Raw genomic sequence first — 27,527 nt, 5'->3', positions numbered from 1 at the left:
CTTCCAAATAAAATATTAAAAATAACATAAATTTAGTTATTTGAATTTTTGTAATTAAAAAACCCATAAAAATTATGTACATTTCAAAATTCAAAATTAGGCTAATTTTAAAATTTATAATAAAATATGATTATATATTTAAATTTTTAAAAATGAATTTAGAAATTATTGAAACGACAATTTATATTTATGTTATTTTATATAAAAAAAATGAATTTGATAAATAGAAATATCTTAAATTTATATTTTTAATAAGTTGAATAAATTTAAATAATAATAATAAAAAAATCATTGTAAAAACTAAAATTAAATAAATTAGTTAAAAAATGACTATAATTAATAATTTAATGTAAAATTTGTTTAATAAAATATTGTTAAAAAAATTTGAAAATAAATAATATAATAAAATCCTTCCTTTATGAGTCCCAAACCCGTCCCGCGCCTTACAATTCATTTTCGCTCTGTCTCCCGAAAAAATTAGGAGTCCGCCGCCCCTCCTAAGGTTAGGGTTTCCAATTCCATTCTCAAATGTCTCTCTATTCTCTTCCTCACTCAATGTCTTTCTACTCTATTCTCTTTCTGGCTTGGTGTGCTCCTTTGCCTTATTTGTTTTTACTTTCTTGCTCGTGTTTGCTCTTATTTTGTTGCATTTTCACATTTTCTCTTCATTTTTGTTTGATTGCATTCCCGTGCTGTTATTGGGATGATCGTGTTTATGGAATGAATATGTTGTGCTTTGTTTTCGCCATCCATGTAAGGTGGGTGTGGAAATGTTCCAAAAACATTTGGTTTGATTAGTTTTTTTATTTTTATTTTTTATTATGGTTGTTAATTGTTTGATAAAAGCCATATAATAAAGAAACTAATTTTTGATTAATTTCTTCGTTAGTTTTGTATTAGATAAATAAAAATTAGAGTAAGTTATTTTTTGAGGATTAGCATTAGACTATATAAGTTAGTATAATGAAATAAGTTTAGTTAGACTAATTAATTAGACTGATTATTTAGTGTAGTAATTAATTTGTTTACTCGATTAATTAATTATAGACTAAGTGAGTGAGTGTTAGTTAAGTGGGGCGTTTAAGTGCCATAAACTTTCTTAGTGTTGTGTTAATTCTCATAAATAAATAAAAAGTGTAGTTTAGTACTAAGTTAAGTTAGTTTAACTATAAGTTAGTTTAGACTTTTACTAAATTAATTAAGATTCCTTTTACTTTGTTAATTAAAATTGGTTTGTTGGCAGCACTCCTATAAGAGAAAGTGTCAGATTGCAACTAAATCAAATGGGATGCTAATGAATATTATTGGCCTATATATCACGAAGTTGGTTCAGGCAGTGAGATAATAACCGTCTTTGATGTGGTTGTGGATGCTGGTGGGAGTGGGACATCATGCACAGAGAAAAAAAACAGAGGGTGATGTTTGGTTTCTTGGCGTAGCTTGCAATTCTGGTTTGATTTTTGAGAGTTAGCTACCGGTGATGACCTGCTATTAGTGCATTCCCTACTAAGTTCCTTTCTAATTACATGACTTCAATTAAAGGTAGCCTCCTCAGTTTCTACTTTATAATTTATATAATTCTCGTTTGGTTGGTTGGTTGATGTAAAGGTTCCTTTTGTAGTTTGTACTTTAAATTCTCTAAATAGTTTTTTATATATTTGATGCACCAGCATTCATTCTTCTAAGAATTTATATATACTTTCCTCTCGTTTGCCTCGTCTATTTATATATACTTGCAATAATTTATATATATTGTTCCTAGAATTTATTAAGTTTTACTTTCAGGTGTAATGTGTTGATGAAGTTATACTGTGCATTCATGTTGATAAGTAACATAGGAGGGAGTCAATATTGAACAAAAATATATTGCTGAGAAGGTTTCTGATTTACTCAAGGTATTTATAGCCTTTTTATCGTTGAGTTTTTATAATTGTTACTGTTAGAGTTTTACTATATGAGAACATATGAATATAATATGTTGGACAATAGTAATGAGTTATTATAATTGAGTTTTTATAATTGTTTCTGTTATATATTTGATGTCTTTCCATCTCCAACACCACCAAAATCTATCAATGAAGCACTATAACCTCTGCAATTTAGAGGAAGTGCAATATATGCATTGAAAATGGTTGAGGCCTAACCTTCCCAGGCCACAGCCGCCCAATAATATTTGGCATTAAATTTAGTGGACAAATTCAACTTGGTTTTATATGGATCGACCTTCATTGAATCCGAAAAATAACAATCTTCATAAAAGAAGAAAAGAACCTCCGTAGAACACCTTTTTTTAATTTTTAACTTACTACTGCATATACTTAATGCGAACAACATGTTCATTTCAGAAACCAAAATCAAATTGAGAGAAAGTACATTGTATACAAAAATAATTCAAACTAGACGACACAACCATTTTTCACAGATTCTCAAAAATAAAATTTCAATCTTAAATAAATATTTGGTCTCTTTATAACACGTTATTGTGTCCATCCACTACATGTTGCAAAAGTTTTACCTACTTGTAGTTTATTTTTTTAGTAGCATAACATGTACATCATTTTGAAATAATTCTATCACGGCATTCCTTCCATTTATTACTGTTTAAAAATTTATTCAATAATTAAGAGAATAATTTAAAACTTTTAATTTAAAAAAAAATGCTCCAAAATCATGTTTGAGTTAATCCTTTCACTCTCATTGTTCCCATTTACTTTGCATCATTCATGACATTCATGAGATCTTCTATTGTCATTAATGTTTATATACTTTTGTTTCTTACTTTTCTTTTTATATAGAATGAGTATCAAAGACGGTTATTTGAAAGAGAGTCACAACAATTATCGGGAGATCATGCTGCCTCTAGTGTGCAATCTGAAAATAGTATTTTCTATGATGTTGTTGGTGGTGTGAACGATAAAGGAAGAATATTTGGTTTAGGTTCAGAGGCTGGGAAGTATAAACCTTCTTCTTCTACATTCTTAGATGGTATCTCTACTCCTGAGTATGAACAAATGAAAAATCTTGTTTCAAATTTGTCTGAAGAAAACAAATCATTGAAAGAACAATTGCAAAGCCATGCAGATTTGATTCGTGCTCCATAGGAAGAGTCTCGGTTGGTTCATGAGCAGCTGAAGCAATTTATGGAGATGTTTTCTCAATCTTCTCGTCCTCCCCAACCTCCTCCTACACATGATGCTGACACTGTATGATGAGATTCCACTTGGAATTCTCATGAACACTTCCAAAGCTTCTCGGATTCCTTAGAAGAACTTCAAGGAAGAGACTCCAAGTAGCTTCAATGTGACCTAGGCTTGCTTCTAGCTAAGTCCAGAGAAGAAAGCCTTCCTAACTCTACAAGGAGAGGAGCTCAAGTAGGGTAGAGTTTTAGGAGAAGATGACTTCGGAAAATGAGATTTCTAAGAGAAAAAAACTCATCAATTAATCCAAAGTGCTACAAGTTTCGGTCATAAGGAATTTATAGAGAGAAATTAGGTCAAGGTAACCATGGGTTAGCCTAAGGTTAAGTGAAACCAAGGTAGGGTTCACTTAACCTTAGGCGCCCAAAATTTGAATTCAAAATTCAAATTTTGGAGCCTAAACTCGGATCACCACATGTGCAAGTCATTTGGAATGTCATTAGGCTTCCATTTGAGTTGCATTTCGGTCACACCATGTGCATGTGTTGCACATGGCCGAAATGCACACCAAATGTGAATCTAATTACATTCTAATGCAACTACACATGAAACCTAAATAACCCTAAATTCAAATGACCTTCAAATGAAATCCTAAGCTACATGGCCGTGAATACAAGGCCTAAAAAATTACAAGGCTCTAAGGCCCAACCCTACACTACTCCTAATCTACTTGGGCTTGGGTCAAAGCCCAACAAAATAATGTGATGGGCTTTCCTTGAGCTTGGGCCCACTCCTCTTGTATCCTCCTTGCCATAGCCCTAGTAGTTGGGACCTTGGCCCATGGGCTTCCTCCATCATCCCCTCCCTCTTGAAGAGGATTTGTCCTCAAATCCAAAGCATCCTCCTCTTGGGTAGCCAGTCCTGTAAAGAGAGATAAATCAAAAATATTAAAACTAGGACTAACACCATATTCAGAAGGGAGATCTAGGATATAGGCATTATTATTGATTTTCCTAAGGACTTGAAAGGGTCCATCTCCTCTAGGACTAAGCTTTGACTTTCTTTTGGAAGGAAACCTATCCTTCCTAAGGTGTAGCCAAACCCAATCACCTTCCTTGAAGACAACTTCCTTTCTACCCTTATTATTATATTGTTGATATTTTTCAGTTTGGGATTGAATATGATTTCTAACCCTCTCATGTAATTTTTTAACAAACTCAGCCCTAGATGTGCCTTCTCTATGAATAAAAGAAGCAACATCTGGTAGGGGCAACAAATCCAAAGGAGTAAGAGGATTGAAACCATAGAAAACCTCAAAAGGAGACATGTTAGTGGTTTTGTGAACCACTCTATTATAGGCAAACTCCACATGAGGGAGATAGTCATCCCATGACTTTTTATTGCCTTTGAGGATTGCCCTCAACATAGTCCCTAGAGACCTATTTACTACCTCAGTTTGCCCATCAGTTTGGGGATGACATGTGGTAGAAAATAGAAGTTTAGTTCCTAGCTGTAGACCCCTAAAATTGTTCGGGTCGGAAATAAGACTCGAAGACTCTCAAAGATCAAAGGAAAGTCAGCCAGAAGGACTCCTAGAAGACCATAGGATGACTATCTGTAGGTTTAGAGGTCTTAGAGTAGCCAAAAATAAGAAAGTGGGAGGTTTGGAGCTCAATACGGCCTCCTTGGAGTTCAGTACGGCCGTACTGCACATTTTGTACTACAATACGGCCGTACTGAAACCAATACGGCCGTATTGAAGTTTCTGTATTTCAATACGGCCGTACTGAATTCAATACGGCCGTATTGAAGTACAAAAACTCAATACGGGCCGTATTGAACCCAGGGGCCGTATTGCGCCTCATCCCTATAAATAGGACGTCATTTGGACGTCATTTGACACTTTTCCACACAGTTTTGACTCTCTCCTTGAGTATTCTGGGGTTTTTGAGCAGTGTTCTGCCCTAGAAATCGCTCTGAGAGTCAATCCGACGAAGTTCTTGAGTCACGAGCCATTTGCTTGAGTCTCGAACTTAGTCGAAGGGAAATCTTTTGGATTTCCATAGTAAAAATTATTTTTTAGGAAGGAGCGAGCGAGCTTGTAGAGGGAGGGAGTGCCAAAAAGCCTCCTAGACTTCATTGATATATAAAAAGCACGCTTCAAGAGGTTTCTTTTCTAAAAATCCCTTCTTTTACCGCTTTCTGATTGTTGCATATTTTCGTCATCATGTAGATATTTAATATATAATCGTTTATAATAAATAGGGGTAATTTAGTAATTTTACGCTATTATTTAATAAATAATCCGTCATAGGGAACCCTAATGGGGCGTTGTGGGGGTGCTAACACCTTCCCCGCACGTAACCGACTCCCTTACCCGACTCTGGTTGTAATGACCAAGGTTGATTTATGAAATCAATTGCCTTATCCCTTTTTCCAATGTTTTGAGTAAAACGTTGGTGGCGACTCCAAGAACCCTACCTTTTGCGAAAAACACTAATTCATGGAGGGTCCCGCTTGGGATTAACATGGATTGGTGAATCATTTAATAAAATTGTTAGCTCGACAAGGTCTCAGTTTGAGAATAAATCGTTCTAGCAATCCACCACTTTTCAAACCTTTAAAAAGAGTCTGACCATCGTCGCGAATGCCAAGGTCCGTTTCGGCGGGTGGCGACAGATGGCGACTCTACTGGGGAAGCCTCGAGAGTCAGTCCCATTTAGTGATGGATTATTTTTAAAATAATAGTTTAAAATTACTTCGTTACCCCTTACTGGTATGATAACATGCTTTATTTATTTGGCTTTAATAACTGTTGTTTGTTTAATTTTCCGCAATTGTTTGAAATACAAACTGCACACGAACCTTTGCACACAACAGTTCCCTCTATACCCGGGGGCATGAGTGGTAAGCCATAGGGAGTGGATGTTAGTACGGCCGGTTGTCGAATGGGTCTATAGGTGCCCGTAGACCGTTGTCGGAAAACATCACTCAAGGTGATAACCATGAACTCAAGTCCGACAGTGCGTTGGAACTTTCCATCGACTTACGACGAGAGGAATTGGGTCCCTATAATGGGGGCACCTTGGGGGCCTCAGACCGGTGAGAACAGTTAGAACCACCTTGAATATGCACTTTTCTGCAGGATACCCCTACCTCGTGATTCGCTCGTGACTGTTCGTGGATGAGTGAATTGTTTGTGTATAGGTTTATGTGATATTGTTTGTGCACTAAAAATAAACCTCGTGATAAGGTCTATAAGAATAATCCCCATGCATGAAAATACCATGACATGAGAGGAAAGACCATGTGTGGAAATATAATAAAAGTGAGGAGCATGTACATCATTACCAATAAGACATCATGCATCCTCATAAACCATGCATTTTAGGTTCACCAATACCTCTTGACATGAGTAAAAGAGACCCATAATTATCGAGATTCTCCGTTGGGGAGGGATCATAAGTCAAGGAGGGTGGTAACACTCTGTTTTAAAAAGGCAGCGCCTTAAAAATGGAGGGTTATCAAGCTCATGTCAAGTGTGTATTCACTCCATAAATAAAATTAGATTAAACATTCATTTTAGAAAGTGGCTGGTCACAGCTCAAGGAGCAAATGGCGCAAATGATGGAACTCATGCGTCACCACAATATACACGGGGCTGAGCACAGTGACCATGAGTCCCATCATGTTGGAGGAAGAGTGGAACAAGAGCTGAAAAGTGGGAAGCTAGCTAAACCTTCCCAATCATTTAAAGCTAAGAAGACCTTTAGGAAGAAGAAGAAGAGAGGAGTCAATGCCGTAAATATTTCTTCATCTTCTTCCACTTCGAAGTCAGGAAAGTCGCAATACAACCCTGTGAAGAAGTTTGATAAACTTCCGACCACATATAGCGACCTCCTGCCGAAGCTAGTGGAAGCACGTCTTCTAGCTTATGTTCCACCAAAGAAAATGGATCCACCCTACCCCGATTGGTACAATCCACAAGATAAATGTCTATACCATTCGGGGGCACCGGGGCATTCAACGGAGAACTGTAGAGCTCTCAAATATAAGGTCCAAAACCTTATCGATGCTGGGTGGATCACTTTTGATTCAACAGCGCCCGACGTGAGCAAGAATCCTCGGCCAAAGCAGGAATAGAGAGAAGAACAAGCCACGATAGGGCCCCTTCATATTTCTCTTTTAGGGACTCATGATCAGTACCCGAGATCATGAGAACCTTTTCATGTAAATAAGGGTCTTTGTACAAATTTTAATACATATCAATAAAGAGACATTTTTCACACATCACTCTCTCTTTTGTTCTTTTCTCTCTTTCCTCATTAACATTAATAATTCTAAACCTAAACAGAACCAATAAAATAATTATGTCTGTAATTGTTCGCTCTGACCGGGATCCGAAAGTTGAGGATGAATGGGTTGAGTTGGACAGTGATGAGGAGGCCATCTCTCCGGATCTGCAAAGACTGCTAAATCAAGAAGCTCGTCTACTCCAATCGTATCAAGAGAAATTGGAGACTGTGAATTTGGGGCAGGGCCGAGAGATAAAAGAGGTCAACATTGGGACCCATATCAGTGATGAAATAAGGACACATGTTTCCGCTATGATTATGATAAAATCATTCTTTATTCTTTCTCATTGCTTCTTTTCTTGCTTATAATAAAATTCTAAACCACATTATTTTTAACCCTGTTTGAATAAACATGAATGAGGTTAAAATCATCTTAATAATAATAAACCCGCATCATTTTTATGTGGAAGTGTGTGTGACAACTTGGAGCACCTTCCCTTGGCCTTGACAAGTGCCATCATGGGTAAAAAGAAATCTTTTAAAATAAAAGAAGCTCGGCAGGAAACCCAAAAAGGGGGCTGCGCAAAAATAAGAGCAAAAGACCCGCTAGGAATCCCACAAAAGGGTGACCTAGGCAAAAGTTAGGGTTGCAAAAATGAATAAAAACAAAAGTCCGCTAAAACGCCACAAAAGGGTGTTTTAGGCAAAAATAAGGACAATCAAAAAACAAAAGGAATCCATGATGGTACCATGAACCGAACTCAAAAAGAAAGGTTCAAGAGAAGCTATCCAAGTTGTCAAATCACAACGTCAATAAACAAAGATTTTCTTAACTTCATAAGTGTTTAATCAAACAAGCCTAAACACATAAGCCTACCTTGGCCAACCATTCTTACAAAAACTATTTTTGAAAAATAAATCCCCTCTAAAACACAAACTTCAGAATAAAAGTATCTTTCCCTTCTTTTCTCTCTTGTCCCAAATGATTTTAGAATAATCTAGTGGAAGCATGGAGAAATAAATCATCACTGATAATGGATCTAATCTGAACAACAAAATGGTGGAAGAACTGTGCCAAGAATTCAAGATCCAACACCATAACTCTTCCCCATATCGGCCAAAGATGAATGGGGCAGTCGAGGCAACCAATAAGAACATCAAGAAAATAGTGCAAAAGATGGTTGTCTCATTTAAAGACTGGCACGAGATGTTACCCTTCGCTCTCCATGGTTATAGGACTTCTGTACGCACATCTACAGGAGCTACTCCATTCTCCCTCGTCTATGGGATGGAGGCAGTTCTACCCGTCGAAGTCGAAATACCTTCCCTAAGGGTAATCATGGAAGCAAAACTTTCCGAAGCAGAATGGGTTCAAAGCCGGTATGACCAGTTGAACCTCATTGAAGAAAAACGGCTGAACGCCATATGCCATGGTCAAGCCTATCAGAGGAAGACCAAAAAGGCTTTTGACAAGAAAGTCCACCCTCGAGTCTACCATGAGGGAGAGTTGGTAATGAAGAAATTGCTACCAACTCAAAAGGACAAAATCGGAAAGTGTGCCCCAAATCACGGAGGACCATACGTGGTAAAACGAGCCTTCTCAAGAGGAGCATTGATCCTCACAGACATGGATGGAGAAGAACTTCGATACCCAGTCAACGCTGACGTGGTAAAGAAGTACTATGCTTGAAGACGTTGCTTGCATAGGCCCGCTAGGATGAAAACCCAAAAAGGGCGTCCTAGGCAAAAGTTAGGGCAAAATAAAAAGCCCGCCAGTACAAGGGTACTAGGCAAAACAAAGGCGAATTTATCCCCGCTAGGATACGTCCTAGACAAAAATTAGGGGCAAAAGAATAAGATGCAAAAACAAAGCAAGCAACGATCACTTGAATCGAAAACCGAAAGGCGGATCAAGTGATTATCTTCTAGAAGCAAGCGTCTTGCAGCATCTACACTCCTGGCTCAGGCATCTCACCCGAAGCAACTAGGGGAATGTAAAGAGCAACAATTACAGATATAATTGTTAAGCCCAATGTATATAGCCTACCCTGGCCAGCCATTCTTCATAAATTCCTTCTGTATATCTTTCTGTAAAAAACACTTGTGAATATCAATAAAATATCTATTCATTTTCTCTTCTCTCTTGACCATGTGATTATGCCTCTAAAATTGGTATTTCATAAAAATTGTACGAAATTCCTTTAATAATCAGTCAATAAAGAAAATTGGAGGGGTTCCTATAAAATCCGTAATCTCCTGCATAAAAGGCTCACAAAAATATTCCCTCACGTCGACGACAGAAATTCCTCCAAGAAAAGGAAGATAGGGAGAGCCATTCATTTTTCTAAAAAACATTAATAAAAATAATCAAACTTGCATTTTTGCATCACACACACATTAGTTGCACATTCAAAGACCTTATCATGAGGCAATTGCATAAAATAGAAAAATAGAAAAATTGCTTGTGTATGACAACAGTCAACAGAAAAGGCCAAAAAACGACAAAAAGGCAAAAATACAGAAAAAGCCAAAAAATGACAAAAAGGCAAAAATACAGAAAAAGCCAAAAAATGACAAAAAAGGCAAAAATACAGAAAAAGCTAAAAAGGACAAAAAAGGCAAAAGATTTAGAAAATCAATCACATCGTACAGAATAACTGAGCCTGGAGAGGCTTGCCGAAATAATACTCATACAGAATAATTGAGCCTGGAGAGGCTTGCCGAAATAATACTCATACAGAATAATTGAGCCTGGAGAGGCTTGCCGAAATAATACTCGTACAGAATAACTGAGCCTGGAGAGGCTTGCCGAAATAATACTCGTACAGAATAACTGAGCCTGGAGAGGCTTGCCGAAATAATACTCTCTCAGAATAACTGAGCCTGGAGAGGCTTGCCGAAATAATACTCCCTTCTCAGAATAATTGAGCCTGGAGAGGCTCGCCGAAATAATACTCCCCAGAGATATCTCAGCTTCTACTCACAGGCCAAATTCCCCAGTGAGAGCTATCAAACCAAGATCAGCAAAGATTCCCCAAGGGAGGCTTGATCATCTAAACAGAATATCCAAGTCGAAAGGACTCATACTTCCTCAGTGGAAGATAGCTTTCCAACTTAGGCGATGAGTGAAGCTAAGCCTGAAGAGGCTTTCTAAATAATACTCTGGGATACATAAGATCTTCAATCCCCATTCGCCTACTCAAAGGCACCCCTTCAAAAAAGAGAAAAATCAAAAAGATCAATAACCATTCCCCAAGCGGAATCCGGCACTCAGCCGAACACCGAACATCAAGATCATTCGCCTACTCAGAGGCACTCCTTCAAAAAGAGAAAATCAAAAACATCAATAACCATTCCCCAAGCGGAATCCGGCACTCAGTCGAACACCGAACATCAAGATCATTCGCCTACTCAGAGGCAACAAAACCGGAAAATCAAAAGAGTCACCCGAATAAGGATAACCGGGATACTCCACCAACGTCGAAAGGACGTCAGCCAATCATAAGGCATCGCTCACATCAGAAAAGAGCATCTTTGTGTCTACACCCCAAGGAATCAGAAATTCCCCAATGGGTACCAACTACACAATGGAAAGTTGGGACACAAGAACTTATGAGTAACTGCACATCCCCTAGACGGATCCCTGCGTTATCCAGCCCTCAGCGGCATCAAAATAAAAAACAACCGTCGAAGCAGCATCGTGGACTGTGGAGACAAAATCATACGACAGAATCCCCTAGTGGATAACAGCCTACACAGAGGCAATAAAACCAGAAAATCAAAAAGAGTCACCCGAATAAGGATAACCGGGATACTCCACCACCGTCGAAAGGACGTCAGCCAACCATAAGGCATCGCTCACATCAGAAAGAGCATCTTTGTGTCTGCACCCCCAAGGAATCAGAAATTCCCCAGTGGGCACCAACTACGCAATGGAAAGTTGGGACACAAGAACCTATGAGTAACTGCACATCCCCTAGACGGATCCCTGCGTTATCCAGCCCTCAGTGGCACAAAAATCAAAAACAATCGTCGAAGCAACATCGTGGACTATGGAGACAAAACTATCACAAATCCCTGGAGAGGGCAAACTCACGCTACCCAGATGTCCAGAGCACCGAGGTATGCACAAAGCCTGGAGAGGCGATACTCAGCTACCCAGATGTCCAGAGCACCGAGGTATGCACAAGCCTGGAGAGGCAATACTCAGCTACCCAGATGTCCAGAGCACCGAGGTATGCACAAGCCTGGAGAGGCAATACTCAGCTACCCAGATGTCCAGAGCACCGAGGTATGCACAAGCCTGGAGAGGCGATACTCAGCTACCCAGATGTCCAGAGCATCGAGGTATGCACAAGCCTGGAGAGGCGATACTCAGCTACCCAGATGTCCAGAGCACCGAGGTATGCACAAGCCTGGAGAGGCGTTACTCAGCTACCCAGATGTCCAGAGCACCGAGGTATGCAATGAGCCTGGAGAGGCGACGACTAATACTCACCCTGGAGAGGGCAAACTCAACCTGGAGAGGCTACTCAACAATTTTCCCACCTGAAGACACTACAAGTCGGAAGGATGGCTTATTCCCCGGACAATTGGGTCAACTCCTTTACTTATCAAACGGTACACCAAAAGGCCGTTTGACTAAGTAAAGGGGGGCAGCTGTAGACCCCTAAAATTGTCCGGGTCGGAAATAAGACTCGAAGACTCTCAAAGATCAAAGGAAAGTCAGCCAGAAGGACTCCTAGAAGACCATAGGATGACTATCTGTAGGTTTAGAGGTCTTAGAGTAGCCAAAAATAAGAAAGTGGGAGGTTTGGAGCTCAATACGGCCTCCTTGGAGTTCAGTATGGCCGTACTGCACATTTTGTACTACAATACGGCCGTACTGAAACCAATACGGCCGTATTGAAGTACAAAAACTCAATACGGGCCGTATTGAACCCAGGGGCCGTATTGCGCCTCATCCCTATAAATAGGACGTCATTTGGACGTCATTTGACACTTTTCCACACAGTTTTGACTCTCTCCTTGAGTATTCTGGGGTTTTTGAGCAGTGTTCTGCCCTAGAAATCGCTCTGAGAGTCAATCCGACGAAGTTCTTGAGTCACGAGCCATTTGCTTGAGTCTCGAACTTAGTCGAAGGGAAATCTTTTGGATTTCCATAGTAAAAATTATTTTTTAGGAAGGAGCGAGCGAGCTTGTAGAGGGAGGGAGTGCCAAAAAGCCTCCTAGACTTCATTGATATATAAAAAGCACGCTTCAAGAGGTTTCTTTTCTAAAAATCCCTTCTTTTACCGCTTTCTGATTGTTGCATATTTTCGTCATCATGTAGATATTTAATATATAATCGTTTATAATAAATAGGGGTAATTTAGTAATTTTACGCTATTATTTAATAAATAATCCGTCATAGGGAACCCTAATGGGGCGTTGTGGGGGTGCTAACACCTTCCCCGCACGTAACCGACTCCCTTACCCGACTCTGGTTGTAATGACCAAGGTTGATTTATGAAATCAATTGCCTTATCCCTTTTTCCAATGTTTTGAGTAAAACGTTGGTGGCGACTCCAAGAACCCTACCTTTTGCGAAAAACACTAATTCATGGAGGGTCCCGCTTGGGATTAACATGGATTGGTGAATCATTTAATAAAATTGTTAGCTCGACAAGGTCTCAGTTTGAGAATAAATCGTTCTAGCAATCCACCACTTTTCAAACCTTTAAAAAGAGTCCGACCATCGTCGCGAATGCCAAGGTCCGTTTCGGCGGGTGGCGACACTAGCCTTGCCCAAAGAGTTTTCCAAAAATGTCTAAGGAACTTAACATCTCTATCGGAGACAATAGTTTTGGGTAACCCATGTAGTCTCACAATTTCTTGAAAGAATAATTTAGCAATGTTGCTTGCATCATCCACTTTGTGGCATGGAATAAAGTGTGCCATTTTGCTAAAACGGTCCACAACCACAAAGATAGAATCCTTTCCTCTTTGGGTCCTAGGCAAACCAAGGATAAAATCCATGGAAATGTCTACCCAAGGAGAATTGGATATTGGCAAGGGGGTGTATAGTCCATGAGGTTTGGTGGTAGACTTTTCTTGTAAACAAGCAATGCAACTACTACAAAACCTTTGAACATCTCTTTTCATATGAGGCCAAAAGAATTTCTCTCTCAAAAGTGAAAGAATTTTCTCAATTCCAAAATGCCCCATGAGCCCACCCTCATGGCTCTCCTTGACCAAGAGTTTCCTAATAGATCCTTGGGGTACACAAAGTTTATTTTCTTTAAAAAGATACCCCTCAGAAATATAGTACCCTTGATAAGGTTTTTGAATACATAAAGAATAAAAGTTAGCAAAATCAAGGTCTTTCTCATACAATTCCTTGATGTCATCAAACCCTAGTATTTGAGAACCTAGGATGTTTAACAAAACATGTCTTCTTGACAAAGCATCAGCTACTACATTTGTAGAGCCTTTTTTATATTTGATGACATAAGGAAATTACTCAAGGTACTCAACCCATTTTGCATGCCTCTTATTTAACTTATGTTGACCCTTCAAGTATTTAAGTGATTCATGATCACTATGGATAACAAATTCCTTGGTCACAAGGTAATGTTCCCAAGTTTGAAGGGCACGAACCAAAGCATATAACTCCTTGTCATAGGTAGGGTAGTTCAAGGCAGCCCCATGAAGTTTTTCACTGAAATATGCTATGGGATGGCCACCTTGTAACAACACAGCTCCTATGCCAAGACCTGAAGCATCACATTCTAGCTTAAAAGTTTTGCTAAAATCAGGAAGAGCTAGACCAGGTGCTTGAGTGAGTTTATGCTTAAGCTCTTGAAAAGCTAAATTATGTTTTTCTTGCCATTCAAAGACCACATCCTTCTTCACCAACTCATTGAGAGGTGAAGTTAATGTAGAGAAGTTAGGAACAAATCTTCTATAAAAGCTTGCCAAACCATGGAAGCTCCTAACTTCACTAACATTAGTAGGAATAGGCCATTCTTGGATGGCTTTGATTTTCTCGGGGTCCACATGTACCCCCTTTTTTGCTTACCACAAAACCTAGAAAAATAACATTATCCACACAAAAAGTGCACTTGTCTACATTGGCAAACAAGTGATTGTCTATAAGAACAAGTAGGACTTGTCTTAGGTGATCCACATGATCACTGAGACTTTGGCTATAGATTAAAATATCATCAAAATAAACAACTACAAACCTACCAATACAATCCCTAAGGGCATGATTCATCAGCCTCATGAATGTGCTAGGTGCATTAGTAAGCCCAAAAGGCATTACCAACCATTCATATAGTCCAAATTTAGTCTTAAAAGCAGTTTTCCACTCATCACCTTCCTTGATTCTAATTTGGTGATATCCACTTTTAAGATCTATTTTGGAAAATATGGATGACCCATGCAATTCATCAAGCATGTCATCAAGCCTAGGAATTGGGTGCCTATATTTTATGGTAATGTTGTTGATGGCTCTACAGTCACAACACATCCTCCATTTTCCATCTTTTTTTGGCACCAAGATGACAGGCACAGCACAAGGGCTTAGACTTTTTTGAATCCAACCCTTATCCAATAACTCTTGTACTTGCTTCTCTATCTCTTTAGTCTCTTGTGGGTTGGTCCTATAGGCTGGTCTATTTGGAAGACTAGCCCCAGGCACAAGATCTATTTGATGTTCTATTCGCCTAAAAGGTGGAAGTCCCACTGGGCCTTCACTAGGGAATACATCATCAAATTCTTTTAAAAGATTTTTGACTTCTATAGGTAAAGAAGTTTCCAAAGAACTTGTGGTAGTGCATGTGAGTGTTCCTCTACACATGAGGATATGAGAAGATGGTTCAAGGAAGAGAGAGGTTTTGTGTAAAGGTTTTGAATCAAAAATCTCTTCTTGAACTATCTCTGGAGAGGGAACACTAGTCTCTCTAGAATCCTCTTGTTCACTAATTTTTAGAAGTTTCTTTTTTCATTTTTTTTTGTTTTCCTTTCTCTTGCTCATGTTTGGTCTTCATTTGTACTTGATCTTCCATCACTTGTGAAGGTGATAGAGGATGAAGCACAAACTTCTTACCTTTGTGAGTGAAAGTTATCTTATTGGTTAGGCCATCATGATGAGTTTGTTTATCAAATTGCCATGGCCTACCCAATAAAATATGACAAGCTTCCATGGGAACCACATCACATTTTACTTTATCTTTATAGTTCCCAATAGAAAACTCTACTTCCACTTGTTGGTTGACCACCATATCCCCATCATCATTAAGCCAATGAAGTTGATAAGGTTTTGGATGGGGTGTGGTAGTCAAGCCCAACTTTTCAACCATCCTAGTGCTACAACAATTGCACCAAGATCCACTATCCACTATGAGAGAACAAGCCTTGTTTGAAATATTACATCTTGTGTGAAAGATGTTCTCTCGTTGGGATTGTGTATCACTAGGTTGGTTATTGAGGACCCTTCTCATCATAAGAAGTTCCTCATTGTAAGGGTAAGTGACCTCACATGACTCTCCCTCACTTGCTTCTTCTTCATCCTCACTTGAAGATGAAGAAGTAGTAGCTTCATCTTGGCTACTATAAATGTCTTGGCCCCTTAGAATCATGACCTTTTTGTTGGGGCATTGAGAAGCAATGTGGCCTCTCCCAAGACACTTAAAGAATTTTATGTCACTAGACTTAGTACTAGTGTGTGAGGTGTTGGTTTTTTTGTCTTTTTCTTTTTCTTTACCCTTGTCTAGATTTTTGTGGGAGTCAAAACTATTTTTCTTTTCAAAAGTATTTTTCTTGCCCTCCCTCTTGTAATCAACCTTTGAGTAAGAAGATGAGTATGAGCTTGTTTTGAAACCTTTTCTCAAATTTTGTTGTTCAACCTTGATACAAAGTTGAACTAAATCATTTAAATCTCTATAAGGAAGAATCTCAACCTTATCTCTTATCTCAAAAGTTAAACCACTCAAAAATCTAGCAATGGTAATGTTTTCTTCCTCCCTAATGCCAGCCCTTATCAAATATAACTCCATCGTTTGTCTATACTCTTCCACAGTCATTTTTCTTTGATGGAGTCTTTGGAGCTTGTTGATAAGCTCCCTAGTATAATAAGAGGGAATATGCCTCCTCCTCAAGGCACTCCTTAATTCATTCCAATATTGAATTGGAGGATCATTATGGAGACGCCTATCTCTCACAAGAGAAGTCCACCAATACATGGCATGACCTTGAAAGCTTAGAGTGGCTAGGGATACTTTTCTTTCTTCACTTACTTGATGGCAAGTGAAGATTTGTTCAACCTTAATCTCCCAATCAAGGTACCCCTAAACATCATCTTTCCCATGAAAATAAGGGAGATCTACCCTAGATTCCCTTGTCTTGGAGGTCCTATGAACTCTTCTAGGAGGTTGTTGGTAATGTTCACCTAAGGCTAGGCTATCATCATGCATTGACTCTCCTAGGGTTGAACTATGTTGGGAGCTATGTCTACTTCGGTGCTTGTGGTGTAATTTTTCTTCTTTCTCCTTTAATAAACGAATCTCTTCCTCCAAAAGAGCAAGTTGAGCTTCTCTTTCAAGCTTTTCTTTTTTTTTTTCTAAGTTTAGCTTCTTGCTCTTTCCATATTTTAAGTGATCTTAATTCATGTGTTACTTTTGACATGTCATTGTAATCACTTGAATTACTATCACTTTGAGGAGTAGAAAATTCTTCCATTATAGGAAAAAGGTTTCTTTTAATGAAAGAATTTTGAAAAGAAATTTTTTTTATGCAAGGTTAAGACTACTTGGAGGACTAAGTATACAAATTGAACTTTGGAGGGAGGTGAGCTACTAAGAGCTACTTAATAACCAAGCCTCTTCAAGTAAAAATTACTAATCCTCCTTGTAGTTAATCTCTACCAAATTCTTTTCAATGAAAATTATTTTGATGATTTGTGAACTAAGATATGCTAGGCAGATGAAAGAAATTAAAACAAGTATTAATGCAAGAATTAAACTACCTAAACGTGTCCTAGGGTGAGAGCTTGAGAGATACCAAAGATCAATCAAGGACCACTCTTACCAAGTTCTAACGAAAATGAACACCTAAGGAGAGATGGTTGTGCACCAAAGACACACCCAAGACACTCCTTCAAATGGCCAATTACAAGGTAAATACAAAGCTGAACAACAAAGGAACAAGTGGCTTAAAGAGAAATCAAAAACAGCCACCAAGAATTAGTGAGGGATTAGTGACCAATTTTGCAACAAAATTCAATTTAGTAAGGAAATATTGGTCTCTAAATCCGTCACTAATACTCTAATTTTTTTTTTAAAAATCAATTACAAAACAAATTTAAACTCCAAGGATCTCCACGGATGACAAGTCCAGCAGCCACCAAAAATTTTCAGCTCCAAGTGTTTAGTGTTTGTTCTTTTTTTTGTAGCCAAATCCGAGAGCCACCTTGATCCTTTCCTCCTCCTTTTCTTAGTCCTCTTTTGATGACCCTTGTAGAACTAGCTTCTAGGGAGATAGGCTAGGTAAAACATAGCTCACACTTGAGTTCAAACAATGATAATGAACAACAAAGAAAATTGGAGAAGTAGTGAAGACAAGAGTAGAGTAGGAGAAGACAATATAGTGACACAAAACAAGAATTGGCTAGGACAAGAAAGAAATGACCTAAGAAAGGTTCTAGAATTGATTCAAAAAACCAAAACACTCAAGAAAATGTAAGCTGAAAATATGATGTATACAAGAAGCAATATCAAATCGAGAAGAAAACTTGCAGCAAAAACTCCTTATATGGCTTTTTCTTTTGAAAATTAGGTTTAGCACTTTTTTTTAATCACTTTGTTTTTGCATTTTCTTTTAATCTTTCTTCTATATTTTTTTTTAATCTTAGGAGTTGCCTTTTTCTTTCAATCAATATGTAACATACTAGTCTCGGTCACACTTAACAAGCACAAAAACCGGATTCAAAATTTGAATTCCAAATGACAAGCAAATTAGGTTAAAATGTAATGAACATGCAACATGCTTTTGATGCTTGCTTCTTTGTTTAGCACATGTCCGGTTTGGCTCCAAATTCAAATTTCAAATTGAATTTTAAAACACAAATTTCAGCACTCAACCAATTACACAAGATTAAACTCACGGATAAGAGAAAAAAAATTTTAAGACATTTTCTAGAATAGGAAACCTAAAATTTCTAAGAAAACTACTAATGAACTAGTAGTAGTTTATGAACTCAACTTGAAACAAAAATTATGAGCATATACCAAAGGCTATGGATCTCGGTCAAATCCAGAAAATATTTCAATATGCAATTAAAAGAAATCAAAACGGTTCAAACAAGCAAAGCTAGGAATGATGAACACAACAAGAACTACACATTACTACTAGACATAGATTCAAAAATAAAATGGACTCAACATGCAATGACCGAATAAAATTTGAATTATGACTCAATCAAATCAAAAAGCTCATTGGCAGAAAATTCCTAATAGGCAAAAAGGAATGGAGCATGATTCATGGAAGCATATAATTCAAAACCCATAAATGAATCATTCAAGCATATGATACTAGATCCATCAAATTTCAAGACAAAAATTAGATCTAGGAAAGAGTAAACTCTAGGTGACAAAAACTCAAGAAAAAGATGAACACAAATAGAAGAATGAACCACGGAACCAAACTTCAAAAGACAAGAAAAATGACTTATCTCTTGAAGAACCGAATGCTCTGATACCACTTGATGAGATTCCACTTGGAATTCTCATGAACACTGCCAAAGCTTCTCGGATTCTTTAGAAGAACTTCAAGGAAGAGACTCCAAGTAGCTTCAATGTGACCTAGGCTTGCTTCTAGCTAAGTCCGGAGAAGAAAGCCTTCCTAACTCTACAAGGAGAGGAGCTCAAGTAGGGTAGAGTTTTAGGAGAAGATGACTTCGGAAAAAGATATTTCTAAGAGAAAAAAACTCATCAATTAATCCAAAGTGCTACAAGTTTTGGTCATAAGGAATTTATAGAGAGAAATTAGGTCAAGGTAACCATGGGTTAGCCTAAGGTTAAGTGAAACCAAGGTAGGGTTCACTTAACCTTAGGCGCCCAAAATTTGAATTCAAAATTCAAATTTTGGAGCCTAAACCCGGATCACCACATGTGCAAGTCATTTGGAATGTCATTAGGCTTCCATTTGAGTTGCATTTCGGTCACACCATGTGCATGTGTTGCACATGGCCGAAATGCACACCAAATGTGAATCTAATTACATTCTAATGCAACTACACATGCAACCTAAATAACCCTAAATTCAAATGACCTTCAAATGAAATCCTAAGCTAAATGGCCGTGAATACAAGGCCTAAAGAATTACAAGGCTCTAAGGCCCAACCCTACACTACTCCTAATCTACTTCGGCTTGGATCAAAGCCCAACAAAATAATGTGATGGGCTTTCCTTGAGCTTGGGCCCACTCCTCTTGTATCCTCCTTGCCATAGCCCTAGTAGTTGGGCCCTTGGCCCATGGGCTTCCTCCATCACTGTACAATCTGATGATAATGAGTTAGGTGATGATCATGATATAGATGTTTAGAGATGCATTATCTTTTACTATTATGTTTACTATGCTTTAAACTTATAATTTGTTATGTTTAAGTTTTACTATAGTACTTATCATACATTAGGGATCAACTAAAGTCATAAACTTTGTTATATTTGGTGTTATTTGTATCTATGGTATGCTTGACTTTCTTATATTCGTGTTTAGTTACATGCTTTTATAGAATTGAGAAATTTTTCTTAATTATTTATTTTGTTAATTTTTTAAACAAATAGACAATAAATTCAACTTTTTCGATTAATTTATAAATTATTTGTTATATTCATAATTAAAAAATTATATCACAATTAAAGGAGAAAAATATATTCTTTACAAATTTACAAAAAAGTAATTTGCAATTTGTGACGGATTTTATTTATTACTGATGAATTTCATTCAGCACAACAGTTTGTGACAGATTTCGCAGTTATTCATCGCAAATTGTGAGAGATTCTAGTCATCACAAATGCCCAGTTTGTGACGGAAATTCATCCCAGTTTGTGACAGATTTTGGTCATCACAGTTAGTGACGGATTTTATCCATCGCAAATTGTGACGGATTCTACTCAATTCTAGTCATCACAGTTTGTGCGGATTTTAGTCGTCACAAATTGTGACGGATTCTAGTCAATTCTAGTCATCGCAGTTTGTGACGGATACTAGTCATCACAGTTTGTGACTTCATCACAATTTGTGAGGGATTTTATTCGTCATCACAATTTGTGACGGACACACATACCTCTCAATCCCTCTCAAATTTGTGACTGAGATAGTCCCTCACAAATTGCGATGGATTTAGTCCCTCACAAATTGCGACGGATTTAGAGGCGTCACAAATTGCGACGGATTTTTATTAATTTATAAACATTTATTGTTAGAAATTAGTGACGGAAAATATATTGTTTGTGATGCCTTAATTCCGTCACTAATTGTGACGGACGAAATTATCCGTCACTAAATATTTTGTGACGCCACTTTTTGTAACGAAATCATTTCCGTCACAAATTCCATCACTAATTTATTTGTGACGGATTTTATAAAGATTAGTGACAGATTTGTTCCCTCTCTAATTTTAATTTTTCTAATAGTGATACAAGCATCAACTATATATAAGGTACAAGAACTCAAACTATACAAGGTATGTACAATAGAGCCTATGAGACTAAAAAGAGGAATCATACTCAATGCTCATATAGAGCATAGGTCTAAGAAGCACTTCCTCTGTGGAAGCCTCCTAGAGCCTCCTAATCATGGTCCTTGCTAAAGGTCCAATGGCCTTCAAGTGTCAGCTTCCTATGGATCAACCTTTACCCTTCTTGGTCTTACCTCTTCCAAAGTGATCCTTGAGGATTTGGTTTCCATCAGAAAAGTTTTGCTCTGATAGTGTGATATTGGGGCAAAGTTTTAGTATGAGTAATTATATGCAATTGTTAAGTTTCTATTCATGTTGGAAATTTATTAAATTAGGTGGTTATGCCTTGCTTTGTTTTATACATTAATTTCTATATTTTCCTTCGCTCAAGTTATGGATAAAGCATTGTAAACCCTTTTACAAAGTATTAGTGATAAGAACTTTATTATTTTTTATTTTACAAAATTGTTATATTATTTATTTATGTATTTGGGGTAAAAGGGTGTAACATAATGAGTTGCATAGGTATTTATTTAGAGTTTTCATATTGGGCACTATCAAATAATACACAATCATCAGTCTAGAAAGGCACAATAAAAAATACTTAACCATCAATTTGGAGAGGCACAACAAAAAATACTCAACCATCAGTCTCAAGAAATGTAGCAAAAAATATTCAACCCATCAGTCTTGAGAGGTATAGCAAAAAATACTTACCTTGGACGGTTGGATCCCCTACGAAGCCCAACCTAGAGAGGTTGAGTTTAGAATATACTCACTTCGCAACAAACTTGGAAGAATCTTCACATCAAAACACCACACAACCGTACAGAAAAATAGACAAGATCAATAGGAAGCCAAAAGTTCAAAAGGTACACATTGCCATCCCTGTCCACCCTCAGAAAACACAGTCTTAACGTTCTACTATCCAAGGTGTAAGCAAGGACACAAGCAAACCCATCTAGCCAGAGGAAGCAACGTGAAACCTTCACACAAAAGCATGAAGCCAAAGGTTTGGAAGACACATATTTCCAACCTCGCTCACCCTCAAAAAATCCAGTCTCAACATTTTACTATCCAAGGAGCAAGTAAGGATAAAAGCAAACCCATCTAATTGAAGGAATCAACACGAGTCACTAGTGCCTTATGAAGACAAGAAAAAAAAATCCATACAAAACATCTACATCTTTACTTGCCTTTGAAAAAAAATAATACCTTACTATCCAAAGGACAAGTAAAGAGGGGCAGCTATAAACACCCAATTTTTTCTAGGTTAGCCTTACCAAGGAGGAAAGGCCACTAGGACAACACAAGTAGTCCTCGAGGGTTAAAGAATCCTTAAGAGTTGATTTGTTTAGAGTTGTCTAAGTTGGGGTCAAAAGGATCACTAATGATGGAAGTTCCCTACACTACTCGATAGGGTGGTCTTGTTCCATAACTCCTAGACTATTATATATTCTTGATGATGAAAAGGACATTAGTACCACTAGCTTATAGAGTTAGAAGTATTCGTTACATGAGTTTTCATTTGTAATTGATATGTGTTGTGTCAATTGTTGGTCATGAATAAGGAATGAATGTAGAAAAATGGTTATTGTAGATCTATGGATGCATTCTTATATGTATGTTAAACGTTATTGATGTTTATAGATGTATATGTCTACCTTTATGTCTTATATATATGTTATGTGTGGATGCGATGTATTCTCACTCCCTATGCTTGTATATTTGTATTTGGCCTGAATGTCACTTGTTGAACTAGAATAGGTACAAGAAGATGTGTTTGATGAAAGTGAGGCATAAAGAGGTTTGATACTTTTAGGAAGAGACAATTCAGAGAATAAAACTTGAAAATCTCACTATAACATCCAAAAGTGTTTACAAATTGAAGGAAAGGCCTTATATAAAGAATAGGTAGCTTATGGTGTAAGCTGGTCTAACCGTGGTTCAAGTAGAACTATGGTTAGACTTCTTACACGTAAGCTAACCATCCCTAGTTACCTTCCTAGAAGCTTTTCAAGCAAGCTAAGCTAGAAGCTTGGGGATCAAGCTAAGCTAAAGCTTGTGGAAAAAGTTAAGCTAGAATCAAGTGTGTTGGAGAAGCTAAAGAGCAATTCAGCCAAGGAGGGAGCTAGGCGGTCATGACTTGTTTCCTTCACTTAATGCAATCCAAAAATGTTGGAATTGGTTTAGTTAGGTTCACCAAATGGTGGTAAGACCTAGCTAAATCAATTCCTTGAAAAAAAATGGAGGAAAACAAGCCTAATATGTAAAAATTTTCCTAGGCCCACCAAAGGCCCAATTATTAGCTTCACCTACATACTTTACTATTTGTCACCCCACTTCTACTAATAAAAATGAGAAAATATATGACCCTTAATACAATATCGAATGGAGAAAAAGTCTCCATGTAACATACCCTAGAATCCTAAGGGTATGACCTATGATGGAACCAACTTCTCCATGAGGGCTAGTGGTTGATTCCTTCTCTTCTCCAAGGTTGATATGATGAGAAGGATGATCTCTTCAAGGGTATGGAAGTGGCAGATTTGGTGTTTGGGAAGGTCAAGGGTGATTCACAAAATGAAGGAGAGAAATGGATGGTGTTTGGTGGTGTAGCTCCTTTAAGCTAGCTCACTTCAGTTAGGATGATGAAGGCCAACCAAGGAAGACCCAAGGTCACTCAAGGAAAAGAGGAGAGGATAGGGGGGCCATGGTGTTCCTAAGGGACTAAAAAAAGAATGAAGAGGCACTAGGCTCACTCAATAGCAATAATTTCCAAAGTGGCTACAAGGTGGGTGACCAGAGTACTTAGAGGGAGAGAAACGCATCTAGGGTTTCATGGGAGCATTTGTTAAGTCAGACGAAGACACTCCCAAAAAGGTTTTGAGTGAGACAAATATAATATATGTTGTTATCTCTAACAAGTGAGTTAGTGTTTCAGAAAGACATAAGAACAGGTAAAATGACAAAGTGGCATAAGAATCAGACGGTACAAGATAGAAGGCCAACATAAACACTCAACAAGACCATGCAAAATATAGTCCAACGTAGCATATAAAGACTCAGACGGAAGATGATCAATGAACAAGAAGAAATGGAAAGTATGATCGTATACAAAGTTGACCAAGACGAAAGGAAAAACACTGATGATCAGATAAAGGTCAAACTATTGAACTATATGTTGACTACCAGACGCAGACGAAGAACGACACACAATCACCTGAAAAATCATGGTTCAAAAGACAGTTTGAATATTGTCTATACTCACAAAAGAACACATGAAGTCAGACGAATTATGACAAGAGAAGAAGAAAGAAGAAGAACATACTCAAATGTTAAATCATGCATATGTCAGGAAAAGTACATCAGTTTTCAGACAAGGACAAAAACTCCACAACTATAGGTTCAGAAAAAGGACAGAAGTTTCCTAGGACTCTACTACACTCAGATACAACTACTAACTGAACAGGAAAACTTCATGCATTGTCTATAAATAGGAAGCAACATTTAATGCAAGGATCAGAGCATTAAATGAGAAGATTAAACTAGTCATAAACGACTATATCTGCTTCAAGGGACATATGCAACAGACAGATTTTTCAAGAGCCTATATATATCACTACTTCAAACCTTAAATGGTTGGCTTTCCTGATCAAGAAATAGTAATACCAAGCCCAAGAAACAGAGATACCAGAGATGAGCATCCAAAGTCATATGTACAATGTAATATTTTATTCTTATCTCTGAAGACTAAGGTAGTTGTGGCGTCATTGGTGAACTAAACCTTAATGAGTGTTGTAAACCTATGTATCCTCTCAATGAAAGTAACCCAAACACTCAACCACAAGTCTCTGTAAGACTAAGGTAGTAAACCTTAGTGAGTTTAGAAATTTCCAATCCTCTCTGTGAGAGTTATGTATACACTAAAACCAAACCTATTTAGCCAACATAGTAAAGCCTGAAGAGGCTAAGGAAAGAATACTTGTAAAGCCCGGAGGGGCTTGTCAAACAATACTCACTGCTAGCTAGAAGTGGATGATAGGAAAATACTAGTGCTGGTGTGTGAAGCTGGCGGGCCAGAGGTGGTCGAGAATACTTGGGGAACCAGAAACGGTTTAAGAATACTAACGTTGGTGAGTGAAGCCGACAGGCCAAAAGTGGTCGAGAATACTTGGACCAGAAGTGGAGTAAGAATACTAGCGCTGGTGAGTGAAGTTGGAGGGCCAGGAGTGGCCGAGAATACCTGGGCCAGGAGTGGTCGAGAATACTCAGGTCCAGGAGTGGACAATAATACTCAATGTACTTCATTTCATATCTAGTGGAACCCTTCAAGTTGAATGAGACTGGACGTAGCTCAGTTGAGCGAATCAGTATAAAATGATTGCATATTTTTTATTACTTAGACGCAAATCTTCCTTATTTATGAAACCTTTGTGAAAGACTTCATCCAATGTTCATATATCTTTAAAACAACTTTTAGACGAAGACGCTAACTTTGCTTGACAGACTTATTACACTTAGTGTTTTATCTTCCACTTGTTCCTAAATGAAACTATCTTAAAAAGGAAAAAGTAAGAACTCTAATTAATATTCTTACAAAACATTTTGCCTAGTGGACGATAAATCCTTCAGACACATTGATTGTAAGTTAAGCAAACTTTGCATAATCGTCTGATATTCAAAAGTATAGTGGACGAAATTTTTAAAATACCTTTGTTCACACACACACATATTCAACCCCCTATATGTGTTTTTCTGCTAACTTCAATTAGTATTAGAGCTTGACCCCTTGGGTTGAGCATCGAACAATGCAGGGGTAGAATACGATCTATGGAAGAACGAAGGAAAATCATGAAGACGAAAAACAAGAGAAACGGCGAGTACAGGTAAAAAAAAGGTATCAACTCATATTCCTTAAACTATGCATATGTTATTAAGAATGGATCAACCAAGAAAAGCTAAGATTCTTGTATGAAGCAACTCGTCTAAGATATATTAGAAGAACAAACGCAACATACCTCTGCGTCTGAACATTCCTCAGAATGTAGTAAAAAATTACTACGTCTGAGAAAACTTAGTCTGATGAAGTATCTAGGAAATGTCTCATGTGTCGGAACAATCAGACTATACGTCTGAAAAATCCATCCTGTGCTCCCCTAATGAATAGACCTCATCATCTGGCATTAAAGAGTTGGAGACAAACATTCTCCTCATTTAAAAACCCATAAGCGTTTTAATTGATAAGAGGACAAAACCGTCATTTAAAATTCTCTCAAAAATGAAATCTTCTCCTAGTTTTAATGCGCGTCGTACGATAGCTTACGTGGAGAAGATCAAAGGACGCCATGTCATTCTATTTTCAATAAAAAATAGAAAATCTTCTTCTATTTTAAAACTAGAGCTCTATATCTTCCTTCCTATCAGAAAACGTACTCTCTACGTTTTGCAACTCTGAACTAAAAACCCTACCCTTCCGCCTCAAGTCTTTACACCCTAGTCTCTCATATCTCTTCGCCAATGGCCGCCCAACCTGAGAACGTTTCTCCTGCCAACATCCCTACTGAGATGCAAGAAGCAACTGACTACACACACTCGTTCTCCATTGAGGACAAGCCTATGATGTATCTGGAGCATCGCTTTGACATTGATAAGATGGAAGAATGGGGAATACCCATTCGTGAGGACTTTGGTAAATTTGGAATCCTTGGATATTTCAACATCAAGGAGGTTGTATATCCCGGATTAATCAAGATGTTCTACGAAACTCTAAGGATCCATCAAGGAGTGTTTGGAGGAAAGTGCTGGGAAAAATGGTCAAAATCACTCCGACCACTATCGCTCAAGTCATTGGATGTGAGAATACTGGAAATGAATACAAGGATTAATGGGTGTGAGATGCAGGTGGCCTAACCAAGGTCACCAAAACTCTCCACAAGGAAGATGAAGAAGGACCAATAGTCTACAAAAAACTTTGTGACAAAGCCAAAGTCTATCAGAAAATCCTAAACAAATCAATCCTTCATAAGGTAGGGGGCAAAGACAGTATCTCTGATCTTCATAAGTTTTGCCTATTCCACATGATGTCTGGAACAACATTCAACCTACCACAAACATTATTTAGACATTGGAAGGGTTTCCTGAAAGATTGCAAAAACTATGTGGTTCACACCATGATCCTAAACAAGATTCTTCGGGATCAAGGTGTCTATCATGCCTTTCACCTGCTTGGAAAGAAAGAGGAGAAGCAGAGGATCATGGAAGTAGGGAGAAATAAGAGATACTACCCATTGTTTTTGGAAAGGCAAATCTGGGAAAGATCAGTGACCCAATGACGACCGTAAAGGTCAAGGAAGAAATCGGAGAAGAGCA

The 27,527-nt window shown here is 37.8% G+C and overlaps 1 long non-coding RNA gene across 1 annotated transcript; it reads left to right on the top strand.

Moving 5' to 3' along the window:
* The first annotated feature begins 435 nt into the window (after positions 1-435).
* On the top strand, positions 436-22,802 carry LOC109794394 (uncharacterized). The gene is made up of 4 exons (XR_002239449.3): positions 436-502; positions 1,244-1,542; positions 1,786-1,895; positions 2,796-22,802. It is a non-coding gene; the product is annotated as an uncharacterized LOC109794394 (long non-coding RNA).
* The last annotated feature ends 4,725 nt before the right edge of the window (positions 22,803-27,527 follow it).

Source organism: Cajanus cajan, chromosome 3 (assembly GCF_000230855.2).
Source record: "Cajanus cajan strain Asha chromosome 3, NIPB_CcT2T_4, whole genome shotgun sequence".
Classification (NCBI taxonomy): domain Eukaryota; kingdom Viridiplantae; phylum Streptophyta; class Magnoliopsida; order Fabales; family Fabaceae; genus Cajanus; species Cajanus cajan.
Note: the sequence above shows the minus strand (reverse complement) of the source record. Positions and strands in the feature narration are given on the sequence as shown.